At 40.4% G+C, this 14,315-nt stretch overlaps 1 long non-coding RNA gene across 1 annotated transcript; it reads right to left on the bottom strand.

The window, feature by feature from the left end:
* Positions 1–2,199: 2,199 nt before the first annotated feature.
* LOC132249145 (uncharacterized) lies at positions 2,200–11,637 on the bottom strand. The gene is made up of 4 exons (XR_009460551.1): positions 11,313–11,637; positions 9,173–9,405; positions 5,090–5,155; positions 2,200–3,122 (listed from the first exon to the last, which is right to left on the bottom strand). It is a non-coding gene; the product is annotated as an uncharacterized LOC132249145 (long non-coding RNA).
* Positions 11,638–14,315: the final 2,678 nt, after the last annotated feature.

The raw sequence follows: 14,315 nt of genomic DNA, 5'->3' as shown, positions 1-14,315 counted from the left end.
TTCCCCAACCATTTCTGACTTCTCTCTGCCTTCTCTATCCCTTATAAGTAATTACAAGTAGTACTAGGTAAGCTAAGTTCTTCTATGCTATTATTGTAATAAACCCCTTTTTATATTATAAATAGTGTTCTGTTATGTTTGTGTTGATTTATACTGTATTATATTGTATTCTTGTCATTTTTGCATTAATTTTTATTGTTTCATATTAATATTGTATGGTTTAGGCCTGTGTCTGTAAAGTAATGTCAAGTCTCCATCTTGTGTCCCCTGCCCTATACAATATGTTGCAACTGTCTCATACCTACCCCTCCTATGTAAATTAGTTCCTGCATGACTGGGGATGAATGAGAGTGCTTCAGAGACAATGGCAGTAGGTCTAAAAATAGCTCCCTCTGAATGACTGAACTGTCAACTCGATGACCCAAACATCACCCTGCATTGACCCTCCCTGGCTTAAGATTTGGAAGACAAAGACTGCTGCAGAAACCAGCCAACCCACCATTACAGACATTTGAAACTGTATGTCCTAGCCTAGAGTGCCCATGCTCAGTACACCAGGGGTTGATTCTTGCCTGGGCATGCCCCTGCCACTAGGGTCATAGAAGATCTGCCCCTATAAAAGGGGGCAGTGAAGACAGACCCAGTGGGACACCCTCTCCATCTGGACCAGCACTATGCCACACCACCTATCCACCCAGAGGCCCTGCCAGTGACACCCTGTGGACAACACCATCCTGGAGAAGATCCCAATTGGCCATTGAGGATCAACTCACAGCCCAGGATAGGTAGCTACCACCCACCTTCATTCCCTAAGCAAAGGACTTGGACTCTGTCCCTACGCACCTTAACTTCAATCCCTTCACCAAGACTTTTTCTCTCCTGCTACTATTGTGTGGGTGTGTACATGACTGCATCTGTCTGTGTGTGTAGGAACCAATAACTTCATGGGGATGTGTTTTGTGTTGTCTGTTTAATAAACCTGTTACAGCAAACACTTCATTCTCCAGCACCCATGGGAGATGGGGGGTGCCGGATAACCAAATGTACTGGTTATCTGAGAGGTATCTTTGCCTGGTTGCACAAAGACACCCGTTCCGCCGCATCCAGCGCTTCCACATCTCAGATGAACTGTGCTGCTCCTCCCACCCCTCCCCTGGCATCAGTGTTCTAGGGGAAAGGGAGCGGGGGCTCCGCACAGGCTGCTTTCCCCTGGGCTGTGGGATTCAACAAAACCGGAAATCCCACTTCCAGTTTCACTTTTGCTGCATCAACTGGCATAGTGGTTAATAGAGCATGCCAGTTAATGAAGTGCTGGTTAACGTGGCTTTTACTGTATTTTGAAACCCCGAGTTGGATCTGGTCTTACTGACCTCCCAGCCCTACTCTAATCTCTGCTTTCTGCCCCTCTGATCTTCCCCCCGTGTCTGTCTGTCTGTCATCTTGGCTCCCTCTCTGTGCCTCCCAGCTATCCACTCACCACACCCTGGACTTGCCTCCCAAATAACTCTGGGGCACAGTGACCTTAAGTAACCCCAGGGCTCACTTTAACCTTAAATAACTCTATTCACAAGTGACTCCAAGTAACCCTGGGGTACACATTGACCTTGAGTAACCCCAGGGGTCACCTGACCTTAAGTAACCCCAGCTCCCCTTCCGGTCTGCTGGTTCTAATCCTGGCCCCAGCAACTTTCAATCCTGGCATTTCACTCTCTTATTTTTCCCTCTCTCATCTTAACCCCCATCCATCTCCTTCCTTTCCCTCCTTATGAAAATCTTTGACCCTTAACTCACCCTCCCATAGTCACCAAGCACCCTAGGTATCCTAAGTTCCCCAAGCACACACATACCCAAGTTAGGAACTCACCTGTGTGTATGTGCTTGAATTGGTGATAGGTGCGCATGTGCTTAGACTGGTAAGTTTGGATATGCACGTGCGCCTAGTGTATGTGTGTGTGCGCCTAATTGATTTTTGTGTGTGTATATATGTGTAATTGTGTCACACCCTCCTGCCTAACTTCACAATTTTGAGATCCTGAGCGTTGGCCTGGCCCTACAGCACAACAGGAGCATGGGCACAGCTTCTAGCTGCCCAGCCCTGACACGGGTAAATTGCTCCCAATCTGCAAGCTAGCTCCACCCCACGGGCTCTATGTTGTCTTCCCCTGGTCTAGATATTCAAAGATTTTGTCTTCTGAACTAAATGAAGGGATCCCAAAAAAGACACAGACAGGACTATTCATTGGTATGTAGTCAAAAGTTATGTAAAAATCAGTTCTGGCAGAACATTTCACCTTCTGATTCCTTAAGTAACAAAGTGTTGGTTCAGAATGTACTGGATTTAGATGAGAGGAACTGATTTATTCCATTTACCATCCATTCCCAGTTCATTTAACAACAGTTTTTATAAATGATACCCTTTACGAACTCTCACAATCTTATTTAAAGGAAATTAAATGGGCCTAATTTTCTATTAGATTCCTAGCACAGTAGAAGTCACCATAAATGCAGTTCTGAAGCAGACCAACATTGCCCAAAGATCAATAGAAACACCGTAACAATACACATCTTGCAAAAGAGACAGAACAGAAACAGTAATCATAACTTGTCATTGAGAATAAAGCAACCTGTCCGTGTTAAATTCTTGAGTTGAGTGGGACATGGAAGAGGTATCACTGAAAGCCATGACTACTGTAATACCAGTAATAATTGCAACTAAAACCAGGAATCACTTCACATTCAGGAAGAGATTCTAGGGCAAAATAGTATATAAGATAAAAAATGAAAAAAGAGAACTACCACACCCCCACAAAAATGCAGTGAGAACCTTCACAAGTAACTCCCAGTGTTAAGCCTAAAACAGGAATAAACTTAATTCTCTCAGTTAATACAAATATCAAAACAGCTCTTTGTATACTTGATATGATTTTTATAAGTGCCAGACTTCTTTACATTCTCAGAAGACAGACTACTTCTATTTTATAAAAACAGCTACTTCACAGGACTTGTGGAATATATGCACTGCATCACTTTCATTAACCTTTAAGAATGTTCCCCTATATCCAACAGCACTAAAGTTCATCTCTCTTAACTTCTTGACTTCAGTTTGCACTCTCCCTTTCATTCTGTAATTGAGAAAGAAAATCTTTAAATACAGAGACATTTTTTTTCCTTCTGTAATCCAAGATCTCGCCTCCACTGTTCTGCAAAGATTTTACCTTTTCTGAGACACTGTGGAGCTGTAGTATAACTGCTCTTGGTCTTTTTGTCATCCAAGTGTGAGAAATTTATGTGCAGCCAGCAAGTGTAGTTATGCTTCTTTCTCAGTTCAGATTGAGTTTCCTAACTAGATGCTGACCCAAGTGCCAAATGATAGTTCTTACATACTCTTAGCTTGCTGGGGCTGGTCAAAGTTTTGGTGCTGTCCTTGTCATGTGTTAGGGTAACAATAATTTGGATATTAGGAAGCACTGGATTTGCAGCTGAATACAAGGCATGACCTGTGGCCTAGTGAAGCTGCTAACCACAAGGCAGAATGATAGCTAAACCAGCCATTTGCTTATGCTAAGTAACCATCTCAACTGTATCAACCATTTTCTGAGGGAAAAGCAGCAAGTGAATCTGTGCGAGTCTGTGTGCTGTGAACCAGCTACAGTAGGGAACGAGATAAGATACAGGGGCCCAAAAAAGGTGGAAGATGGTACAACCTAAGACAGAAAAACAGACTGGAATGTGAAAAACAACACGTAATTGGTAACAGAATCCAAGATGAACTTATACAAAAAGGTGAATGGTGATTGGTGAAAAAGCCTCCAGAAGCTTCCAGGTTTTGGTCAAAGTCCACCCATTGACTGAAGAGCAGGAGTCAAGGTCTTAGACATGCGCTCATAGCAAAAAAGACATGTAAATGAATGAAATGTATAGGTAATTCCATGCTAATGAGGCAAACAGTAAACAGAGGCAGAGCTTGAGATAGGAGGAAAAATGGGTGAAATAAAGGAAGCATGAAGGTAGAATAAATGTTAATGAGTATAAACCAAACTGTATAAATATTAGAGAAAACTATTGTTCATTGAGACTCTCTGTATTCCACTGGTGTGGGGCTGGCCTGAAGCTGTCTCCATTCTAAATAAAACTGTTGTGAGGAATGTGTGCTGGTGTTTGCTCCCTGCTTGCTCTGATTAATAAGTAACAGGATCCACGGGTAATTGGCCCGTTGTCTCCTTAGTCGTTGGGCGCCACATGCAGTCGGGGTATAACAGCATGCACTTCAGGTGCAGAAATTGTATCTGGCATGTTTCTTGGCAGTCAGTACTGCATGGTCCAAACTGTAAGCCTCCTGGTTTACAGTTTGTGTTAAAAGATGTATGATGGTAAAAGCAAATAGAAACCTCTTGTTAAGCCTGCATCTAACTCAATTAAACCTAAATTAGGAGATAAAGCAAAGGAGAGAACAGATCACTTAAAAAACAAATACCCTAAATACAATGCCCCACATTCATACTTATCCTTCATTTTAGGCTCCATGAGTGTCTACCTGTGTTAAAATAGAAAGGGTTTTGCTTAATGTTTCCTTCTGTCTTGAGGATAGATTAAGAAATAATAGCAATCATAGACCTGTGAAGAGAGATGGCAGCTATTATTTTAGGGACAAAGACTTTAATGAATGCATCTTAAATTCTTATCTTTTTGCAGAGGTACAGCTAGCAATTTTTTTCACCCTGGACAGAGATGCCAGAGTGGGGAGGAGGAATGTAGCCACATTCTTTTTACATGGTTCTGTGGTCCTATGGATCACTTCTGCTCCTGTTACTGTTGGTGAGGAGAAGAACAAAAAGCAGAGAGAGGATGTTATCTCTTTCTTTGAGGAGTCATTGAGGGCAGTAAGTGTTCCCATTTCCCCATTATCTGCCGCTGGCCTTAAGGTTTCTGTGCTAGCAGATTATTGATTTAGGGTCAGTGACTGTAATAGAGCTTTTGTCCAGAGAAGAAAACAGTCACTTTAAAACAAACAAACAAAACAAAATAAAACAAAAAGATGAAACCAAACAAATGGAAACCTACAAAAAACCCTGAAAAAGGTCTCTCTTACCAATCTCTGACTCTGTTCATTTCTGTGGAGCAGGAAACTGAGTTGTTCCTGATTTCTCATGCTATTCTGCAAAGAGAGTGGAATGCAGGATGGCCTTTTAATATAGAAGCTCATTAGAGGGTACAGATGATAAAATTGGTCAATACAAGTTTTGATGAGCTATCCAGTTAGGGTGTATAGTATCTTCTAACAATTAGTTTCTGCTGTATGGAAGGGGATGTGGGGAAGCTATATACATTTTTAAATCTTTATATCCTAAAATTCTATGTATTTAGGCTATTCCTTTTAGCAAAACTATGCACAGAATAGGAGAATTTACCAGCAAAAGCTTGGCTGTCTCTGAGGCCACATCTCCCCTACATATATTTTTTGCCATAGTTGAGGGTGCATTGTGGTGAGATTTGTGATACAAATAACAGTACCAGAAAGTCCGTAATGAAGACAAGTGATAGCATAACACAGGGCATAGCTGGAATAGCTTTTGCTGGTATAGCTTATTTTGCTTCACATGTGTGTTCTGGGACAACTTATTCCACCAAAAGCAAAGCTTTTTTAGTATTTTTTTCCTAATATAGTATGTACCAATATTGCTATACCAGCAAAGCATTCTTAGTATACACCTGAGTTTAGTGAGGCTTGGTGCATTGCATTACCATTCTGGAAACCTGGAACTGGTTGCTGTGGTGAGTAGTGAAAAATAGAAATTGGTTGTAAATATTTTTTCAGTTAGAACTGTTACACATTGTTAAAATTAAGAGAACAGATTAAGATCTAGGGGAACTCATCTGGCTCATTAGTTACTGACCCAATATTTTTCAAAAGATTTTAAAATAGTGTTTGGGTCTTTTTCTTTGAAAAATGACTTGTCTTTAGGAAGCTAAAGTGATTATTTTCCTGTAGATGACTTGGAGAGTGACTTTAATATTTAAATACAACTTTTACTGAACAGCCTTCCTATTGGGAAAAAAAAAATAGTGGAGCTATATCAGTGGTTCTTATTCATATATCTATTGGGTCTGCACTTAAATTGAAGTGTCATATTTCATCAAGAGAAAAATGGAAGCTGCCAAAGTAGCTGAAAACATGATTCCCCTGTTTTGTTTTGTTTTTTAGTGAATTACTTGTGGAAGGTGTTCAGCTAACAACCTTAGGCTAGGTACAAACACTCAAAAAGCCCAAGGTGGAATCGATCCAAGTTATGAGGTTTTCTGTAAACAGCGTAGTTTAGACTGGTAGCAAACAAGACACATATGGCATGTCCAGACATGCGTGGGTGTTTTGTTACCCAGGGACAAGTAGTGGCGGTATACCTTGCACCGCCGCTGCATGTTCCCAGGGAATGCCTGTGCCATGAATGCTTTGGTGCATGGCAAGTTGCCCCAGGTGGGGTATGGGAGGCTGGGGTCAGCACTATGCCAGCCCCAGCAGCCTTAACTGGGGTACTAACAGCCTCCTGGGCCTGCAGCCATGGCAATTCTGCCACACAGAGCCTCTGAGAGGCACAGCTCCACTTTTCAGCAGCACGCACTGGCCGAGCATGCATTGCTCTTTTTTTTTTCCCCTGAGGTTTTTTTTGCCCCCTGGATATCCAGGGCTCAAAAAAAAAACAGCAGAAAAAAACAAGTGCAGCGCACGTTCATCCAACGTGCCCTTGCAGTGCAGAGAATACTAGACTGTGTGGTATGTGGTATGCTGCAAATGTGTTTGCAGCACCCAGTACTGCATGACTACATTTCTCTTGATGTGCCCATGCACAGCCTTTGGTGGGTGGGGCAAATCTTAGACCAGGTTCCACCATTTTTAAATCAGACTATGTGTACTGAACTTCTGTTCTGTTATGGTTTCTGATTACTTATACCAGTAAAAGTGTAATGTTTGTACCTGGCCTTAGAGAACAAAGTCCTCTGGCCAAAGGAAAAACAACATTTTAGTACCTGGTTCCCATCACCTTACATGTGTGTTTCAGTTTTGAACTGAAGAGAGTACTCCCACAGGTAAAAGATGAATAATGATGAGCAGGTGGTGTTCTATTAATGCTTATGGCCTGGCTGCAGGATGCAGCCTAGTCTGAGTAAGATGTATCAGAAGAATAAAAATAAAAAAGTGAAAACATTTCCTGCATATTATATTTCCTTGACTAACTAATATGATTCAGAAAGCAAAAACAGTAACATAAGAGCTGCAGAATTGCCATATGGGATTAAACCAGTGATATATTTTATCCAGTGTCTAGTTTTCAACATAGGCCAACGCATGTTTCTGAAGAATGTGCAAAAATCCTTAAAATGGCAATATTATGGAGTAACTGTTTTCATAATGGAATGTTTTTAAATCAGAGCCAGACAACAAGTTGGTCATTTGCCCTCTACAACATAAAGTTTTAAAGCTCTAACATATTTTTTCCAATAGATGATGTAATTGTGGATGTTCAAATTACAAATATACCTATCTAATTTTTTTTTTTGGAATTTTGAGTTTTCTAAATTAATTATGTATTGGGAAAAGAAGCATTTTTTGTTATCAGTTTTAAGTGTATCTATTCTCTTTTATTAGATGGTTTCCTTGTTCTGTATTTTTGAAGTTTTTGTTAATTACTTCCTTATTCTCAGCTTTACTAAATAGTTTTAATAATTTCAGTTTTTTTCAGATATGGGAAGTGTTCAGTATCTATAATCATTTGTCATTAACTGTCTTAGCCACCTTCTGTTTTGTTTTTGGTTTATTTTCCTTTTTGAGACAAAATTACTAGAATGTAATGCAACATTCCAGGTTAGAGCACACTTAAGAGAATTACAATATTCCCAGTGTTTTCCAATCCATTTTTATGATTTCCAACATTTACTTTCTGTTTTTACAATTGCACTTTAATTATTTCAGTTGCCTCTCTGCTGTGACCCCTCACATGGATTTTTTTTTTGTAAGTGGCTATTAGCTTGCAAACTTCAAGTATATAAATAGTTAAGATATGCCTTCCACTGTACATTACTTTGCATTTTTCAAGAGCTGAACTGTCTGCCATCATGATGGCTATTTTTTAGTTTAAATTTCTTTTTTATCTGGTTTTAATATCTTGAACATAGTGCACTAACTGTAAATGTTGCCATATTCCTCTTCCACTTCATTGCTTAATATATTTTAAAAGAATAGCTCTTGAAGTACAAATCCTTGCAGGATTCCACTGTTAATCTTAAAACAGGTTAAAATTCACCACGAATTCTTATTTTGCATTTCTTTTTTCTTAGCCAATTGCTAATAGCTAAGTCAGGAGAGAAGATTACTTTGTACAGCCATAACAAGGTCTAGAAAAGTCCTTCAGTACAATTTTCTTGAAAAACTCAATCGAAATAATTAATTTGGTTCTCTTTCATCAGCACTTTTGCTGATATGTTCTAATAAATCCATCAGATTAGAGAAGCACAATTTTTGCTTATCGAACCCCTGCTAGCTTGTCTTGTCATATGTTTATCCAGATACACTGACAGATAGATAGAGTATTGAATTAGGGTGGGGGTAACAAATTTTTTCCAAAGATAGATCCTAAAATTTGTTACACATCTTCACCTCCTATTACTTTTTACCCGTTCATTAAATGGAACAAACACATTTTTGTGGGGTAGGGATAAAAAGGGATAGATTATTTTTATATTAACATTTGTCTTTAAGTTAAATTATTCTGTTCCTGATTGTGAGAAATATAGGTTCTCTGAACTATTATATCTCTTTCTCATAATGCTTGAAAAGAAAAATAATAAAATGATTTCAAAAGTAACTAAGAGTCAGAATTTTAAAGGCCAAAAGTGTCATGTAAGTTAAGTAACTAGACACTGTATTTTCTTGCGTAATACAACATGCATCTTTCCACCAAAAATCATCCCCACAAAATTGGGGTGCATTCATTAAACTGGAAGCTGATTTTCTGCCTGGCACAGGCACCCTGCTTTGAGTCCTGTTTTACAGTGCAGCAGCTGTTACATTACTATTCAGGCAGCTGAGAGAGTCAATTGACTTAATTGCACATTGCTAGAGGTGTTAATGATTATCCCTTGTTTTTCATAGTCTTGATGTTCTGCAAATCAAGCTTACTTTTCTAAGGATAATTTTGCTGTCTAGTAGCTGCTCCAAGTCTCTCTCTCCAATTTCACACCCTTGGAGACTCTTTCACTCCTTTCAAAATCATAGATCCATGCATAGAGACCAGTCTTCATCAGCAGCTAGGATGTGAGCTTTAGTTAAATCAGGAAAGGGAAAGTGAGTTATTTGAAGATTAGGTTCTGTCCCTTCTCTGTGAAGCAATATCTCTGGATTTCTTTTTCATTCTGCATTTCAAAAACAAGATGCATATTATATTCACAGGTGCGTTATATGCAAAAATATATGGTATATACGGAAGTCCCACTAGATAATGATTTTCCACTTGTGATAAACATACTCTATCTGACTTTTAACTCTCATTTTCAAAATTTACTTAGACAGTGAAAAGCTTAAGTTTCATTGACTTTCAGTAAGACACAGATTCTTAAGGGCCTGTACCAAATTCTTATGCAAAAGGTGACCTGAAAAAGGGTATTTGGGGTCCTTGTAGACATGCTGCGGGCCTGCTCTGATACACTGCAATTATAACGCATGGGAGCAGACTTGGTTAAATGAGTCTGCTGGAGTGTGGTAATTACCATGCTCCAGCCAGCTTCTGCATCTTGTGTATTAGAGTCCCCGTGCTTCAGAATGGTGGTGGGGGTGCTTTAACTAAAGTTCATTGAATGAGCTTTTGTTTAAGCATCTCCGTCGCCATTTTCAAACTCAGAAATGCTAGTACACAAGATGCTGCGGCACTTAAATTAGAGCGGCTCTGATTAAAGCACTCTTCCCCATCCCTGGAGCATGTGTACAAGTGTCCTTGATCCCTGAAAGTTTGTTCAACAAGTATTCTAAATATATAACTGGGAAGGATAACACAAAGGTGAAAGATACCACAAAAAAACCTTGTCTTATATATTTCCTGGGCTACAACAACAACCCGACTCTACTTCACGTGCATACAAATTCAGCACTGTATCCATTACTATGTTTTTAAAATCAAATAGTCAATGAAATGAAGCCTATCAGAATTTAAACAGGGAATGACTTATCAAATCCCAGAAAAAACATTGGTATAGTTCTGTCCTGTATCTAGATTACTCTATTCCCTTAAATTTTGCCTTTAAGCAGAGAATATATACGTATTTCTTAGAAAGATCTATTGAATTTATTTTTTAAATGGGTACATTGAGTATTAGGTCACTAGGTAAACTGATCTCTGGTCCCACAAATTAGAAAAAAAGAGACTAGTTTATTTTTAAATGAGGCACCCATTTATTCTATTATACATATATACATACATACTGATTTGTACATTAAATTATTACAGTAAAAATAATGTTCCCATGTCTGGTTAACAATGTTCAGGTAACCATATTTAATCTCAGAATATGTCACAAAGTAATTACTGAATTCTGTTTCTTTACTATTTTTCCTTTGTTCCTCAGTAGTGTAATAAGTTACCAGACTGATATTCTAATAATGCTACATTCACTTTTGGCTACTATTGGCACAAAGCGATCTGATTTCATTATCCATCATTAAATTCATTCCACATTCTCCACCTCCAGTCATTATAAATCTCCTACTGTGATTATGTTAAAATCTCAACTGCATATAAATGGAAATAATAGAATCTTATTTTGTAAAACAATGTTTTATTAACCCAGTAAACTGAAGCTTGGGGGTTGCAATGCACTGACTTGTGCCACAGAAATAAATCAAAGGATTGTTATTAAACATTTGTTTATTGTAGCACTTGCCACATGTTAGGCATTTTGACTACTTATTGTTTACAATCTTTATAATTTAAAAGGCAGATTAGTAGATCGTGTTGAGAACAACAACTGGTACATTTACCTACAGATTAAACATATTCACTGCAATCAACTTGACAGAAATCAGTTTGTAAGAGAGATTTGGGAGGGCCCCACCTGTGTGGCAGCCTTGCTACTTATTCCATGCACTGCAGAGGAACATGTGTGAGTTCAGTGCCCAAAAATTGAAAAGGGAAGGGTGGTAGAGAAGCAACTCTAGGAAAAAGCCATACCCTGCCCCATCCAGTAGTAGATCACCTTTCATGTTTAAAATCCAGTGGATGTGGACTGGAATTCTTATATTGATGTAACAAACAATGAAATCACCTCACCTGAGAGAACAAGGTCCCAGGGTGAACTCAGCCAGGAAGCAGCATGGGGCAGCATGGCTCCTGGGAGACCATGTGATAGAAACCCACTCCAGAGGCAGCCATTTTGGAAAGGGGAAAATGGCCCCCCAGAGATCATGTGATAAAGACAGATGAAGTCTGCTCTGGAGGCAACCATCATGGGGAAAAGTAGAGCTGTGAGAGAAGCCCAGAGGCTGAGGGAGAGCTTGGGTACGGTGTCCTGTCCTCAGAGCTGTCAGAGCCTGAGGAAAGTGCAGGCCGCGCTACAGACTGGAGGGTTAGGAAGCCCAGCTACAGCACCTCTCTTGCTCCTTTCCCCCTGGCCCCTGGGAACCCTGTCCGAGGATTGCCTGGCCCCTCCAGATACCACCCCCGCTCCAACCCCAGGGCAGGGTAAGCTATCTTTCAGGGATTTCAGCGAGGGAGCATGTGTCTGCAGCACAGCGAGGATCTTCCCATTCTTCCTGTGGGAGAGGCATGGGAGCAGCTCCACCTCCCTGGGCATTCGGTCCTAGTGACCTATGTACACATACTATCTGAAGCCATCATCCTGTACAACGTTATTGACTGAGGCTATCAAAAAGTTTCTGACAGTTTATCAGTTGTATGTTAAATAGTTTCCTTTTCTTTAATGCTTTGTAAATAACGTATACATAGTTGTAAATTGTATGGTGTCTAATCGAAGGTCCAGGGACACTAGGTGCCTTCCTGTGAGGGGAACCTTCTTCATTCCAGCAGGGCGGGTGGTTCCAGGCCGTGGGAATGTCCAGGGATCCAGAGCTGGGTTGTGGCATTATGGGTAGCCCCACAGTCAGGGTTACACTGAGAAAAATTCTGAAAATAAGAAAACATTCCAAATTGAACTGAAAAAACAAATGTCAAAATTTCCTGGACATTTCACCATTTAAAAAAAAAGTCAGAAAAGATATATAATTAATGTTTTGAAAAGGGCTCTTTGGATACCCAGTATCTTACCATGTGGGTACTAATGGAGTGGGACTCTCACAAACCAATGTGCAGTCTACCTACATGACCTACATATAATGCTACCATTTTGTCTGGGTGATGCAGGTTCTATTGAACATTCTGCTTATTTGGTAGAGAAAAATGGGAAGGACCATTCCTTCCCTCTCTTTTCTCTCTCCCCAAATCAGTTCAGAACCACCTAAGTGCCTATGCCTCTGAAAAAATTTCTAAAGAGTGCAAAGTCTTGCTACAAGAACAGTCACTGCTAACATCATTCCTTAGCCTGAAGTGAGTGAGTTCTATGGCCAGGCAATCTCCTGGTTTACTGAGTGGTGGGTTTGTGCAAGCAACACCAGTACAGGAGTAATGATGCAGACAAAACAAATGCCAAGAGATTCCATGGTGTTGTATAACTGAAGGAACATGGAGAGGTAGCTTCATTGTGGAGGCAAGTTTCAGTATTAAAAACTATGTACTGTAGAGCTAGGTATAATAGACATACCAACAAACTGTGTCCTATGATTATTTCCTCAGACAAAATTCTCACAGTTTTGGGAGAAGCTACTTATGGGTGTGCTGAGGAAACCACATCTATCCAGCTAGTAAAAACCTATATTAAGCAACAGCCATGAAAAAATAGCAGCTTGCTAAAGCTTCTTTGGTGTATTGCGTATCTGGTGCTTTAGGGTTAGATTTATTGAGGCAGATAGATGTCTTAGTACTCCAGGGTGTTTCTACATGTGCTCCAGGGGACGGGGGGGAGGGGGGGTGGCGGGGAGAGGGGAGCTCTGAGCAGTGGTGATGTGTAGGAGGTGCATGGGGGTGCATGTGCACCCCCTGAGAGGGCCAGTGCACTCCCTGACCAGCTGCACATGCCACTTAGTTGACAAGCAGGAGGGCAGGCAGGAGTGCCATGTGCCCCTGCTGCAAGCACCAGCCGGGGAGTGGAGTGCTGCAGCGATCATCTCATGATCAGCCATGGGGGAATCCTCCAGGTCTGTGACATTGGCTGCGGGGGGACCCCCCCAGTTACTGACTGGTTGCTGGCTCCAGACTAAGGTGGCACCAGTCACCCATGGCTCCGAGAGCTGCTCTAATTAAAGTGCCTGTAACATTTCATGTATCAATATCCCCATGCTTCAAAATGGTGGTGGGGGCACTTTATCTAAAGCTCACCATTTTGAAATGTGGGGATGCTGATACACGAGACGTGGAGGCTAGCTGGAGCACGGTAATTACTAAGCTTCAGCAGACTCAATTAATTAAGTCTGCTCTGAGACACTGTAATTACAGCATGTTGGAGCAGCCCTCCTGGCTTGTGTACAGGTACCCCCTGAGTCTCATACTACTTTTCTGTGGTACATTAAAATTGTGTTGAGATTTTCTGAGGGAAAGGGTTTTTTGTTTGTTTTACTTAAAATCCCAAGTTGGTTATTACAAACTTCGTAGCTGTAGGAGGGGATGGAGTGGATGTTCCTGAGGACACTTTGGACAAATCTTATTACATAGATGCCTTGACTGAAGAAAACAGGACATAATGGGGTAAGAGGTCCCATCAAGTCCTATGTTCTCAGTGCCATTTTCAAAAGTGCCTGGAAGCTGGTTGCCTAGACACTTTAGAAAAACTATCTTGGGTACCTACTAATATCTTTTGATGCCTAGATATCTTTCAGAAACCTGGCTGTCCATGACTCAAATATGTTTCCCCCTCCCCCATTTTTATTCTTGTAAGCCTTAAAAATCAACACTGTTAAAGGAAAGGTGAGATGAATTTTATTTCTTCTGTGCAGCAAAAGAACTAATTAGCAAGTTCCAATTATAGGGCCAATCAGTCACATCTGTGCAAAGTCACTGAATCAATGAAAGCAATGGGGCTGTACAGGTGCAACTGAAGGCATAATTTGAAACCCCTTATTACTGGTGATATTTCTCAAGAAGGAAAGAGCCTTTCAGAACCCAAGATGAGTGTATAGTGTTATGCTCTAAAATGATATTTCTGAAAACTGGAAAAACAAGTTC

The sequence above is a fragment of the Alligator mississippiensis genome, chromosome 3 (genome assembly GCF_030867095.1).
Source record: "Alligator mississippiensis isolate rAllMis1 chromosome 3, rAllMis1, whole genome shotgun sequence".
NCBI classification, from domain to species: Eukaryota; Metazoa; Chordata; order Crocodylia; family Alligatoridae; genus Alligator; species Alligator mississippiensis.
The sequence above is the reverse complement of the archived record's forward strand: the minus strand, read 5'-3'. Positions and strand labels throughout refer to the sequence as shown.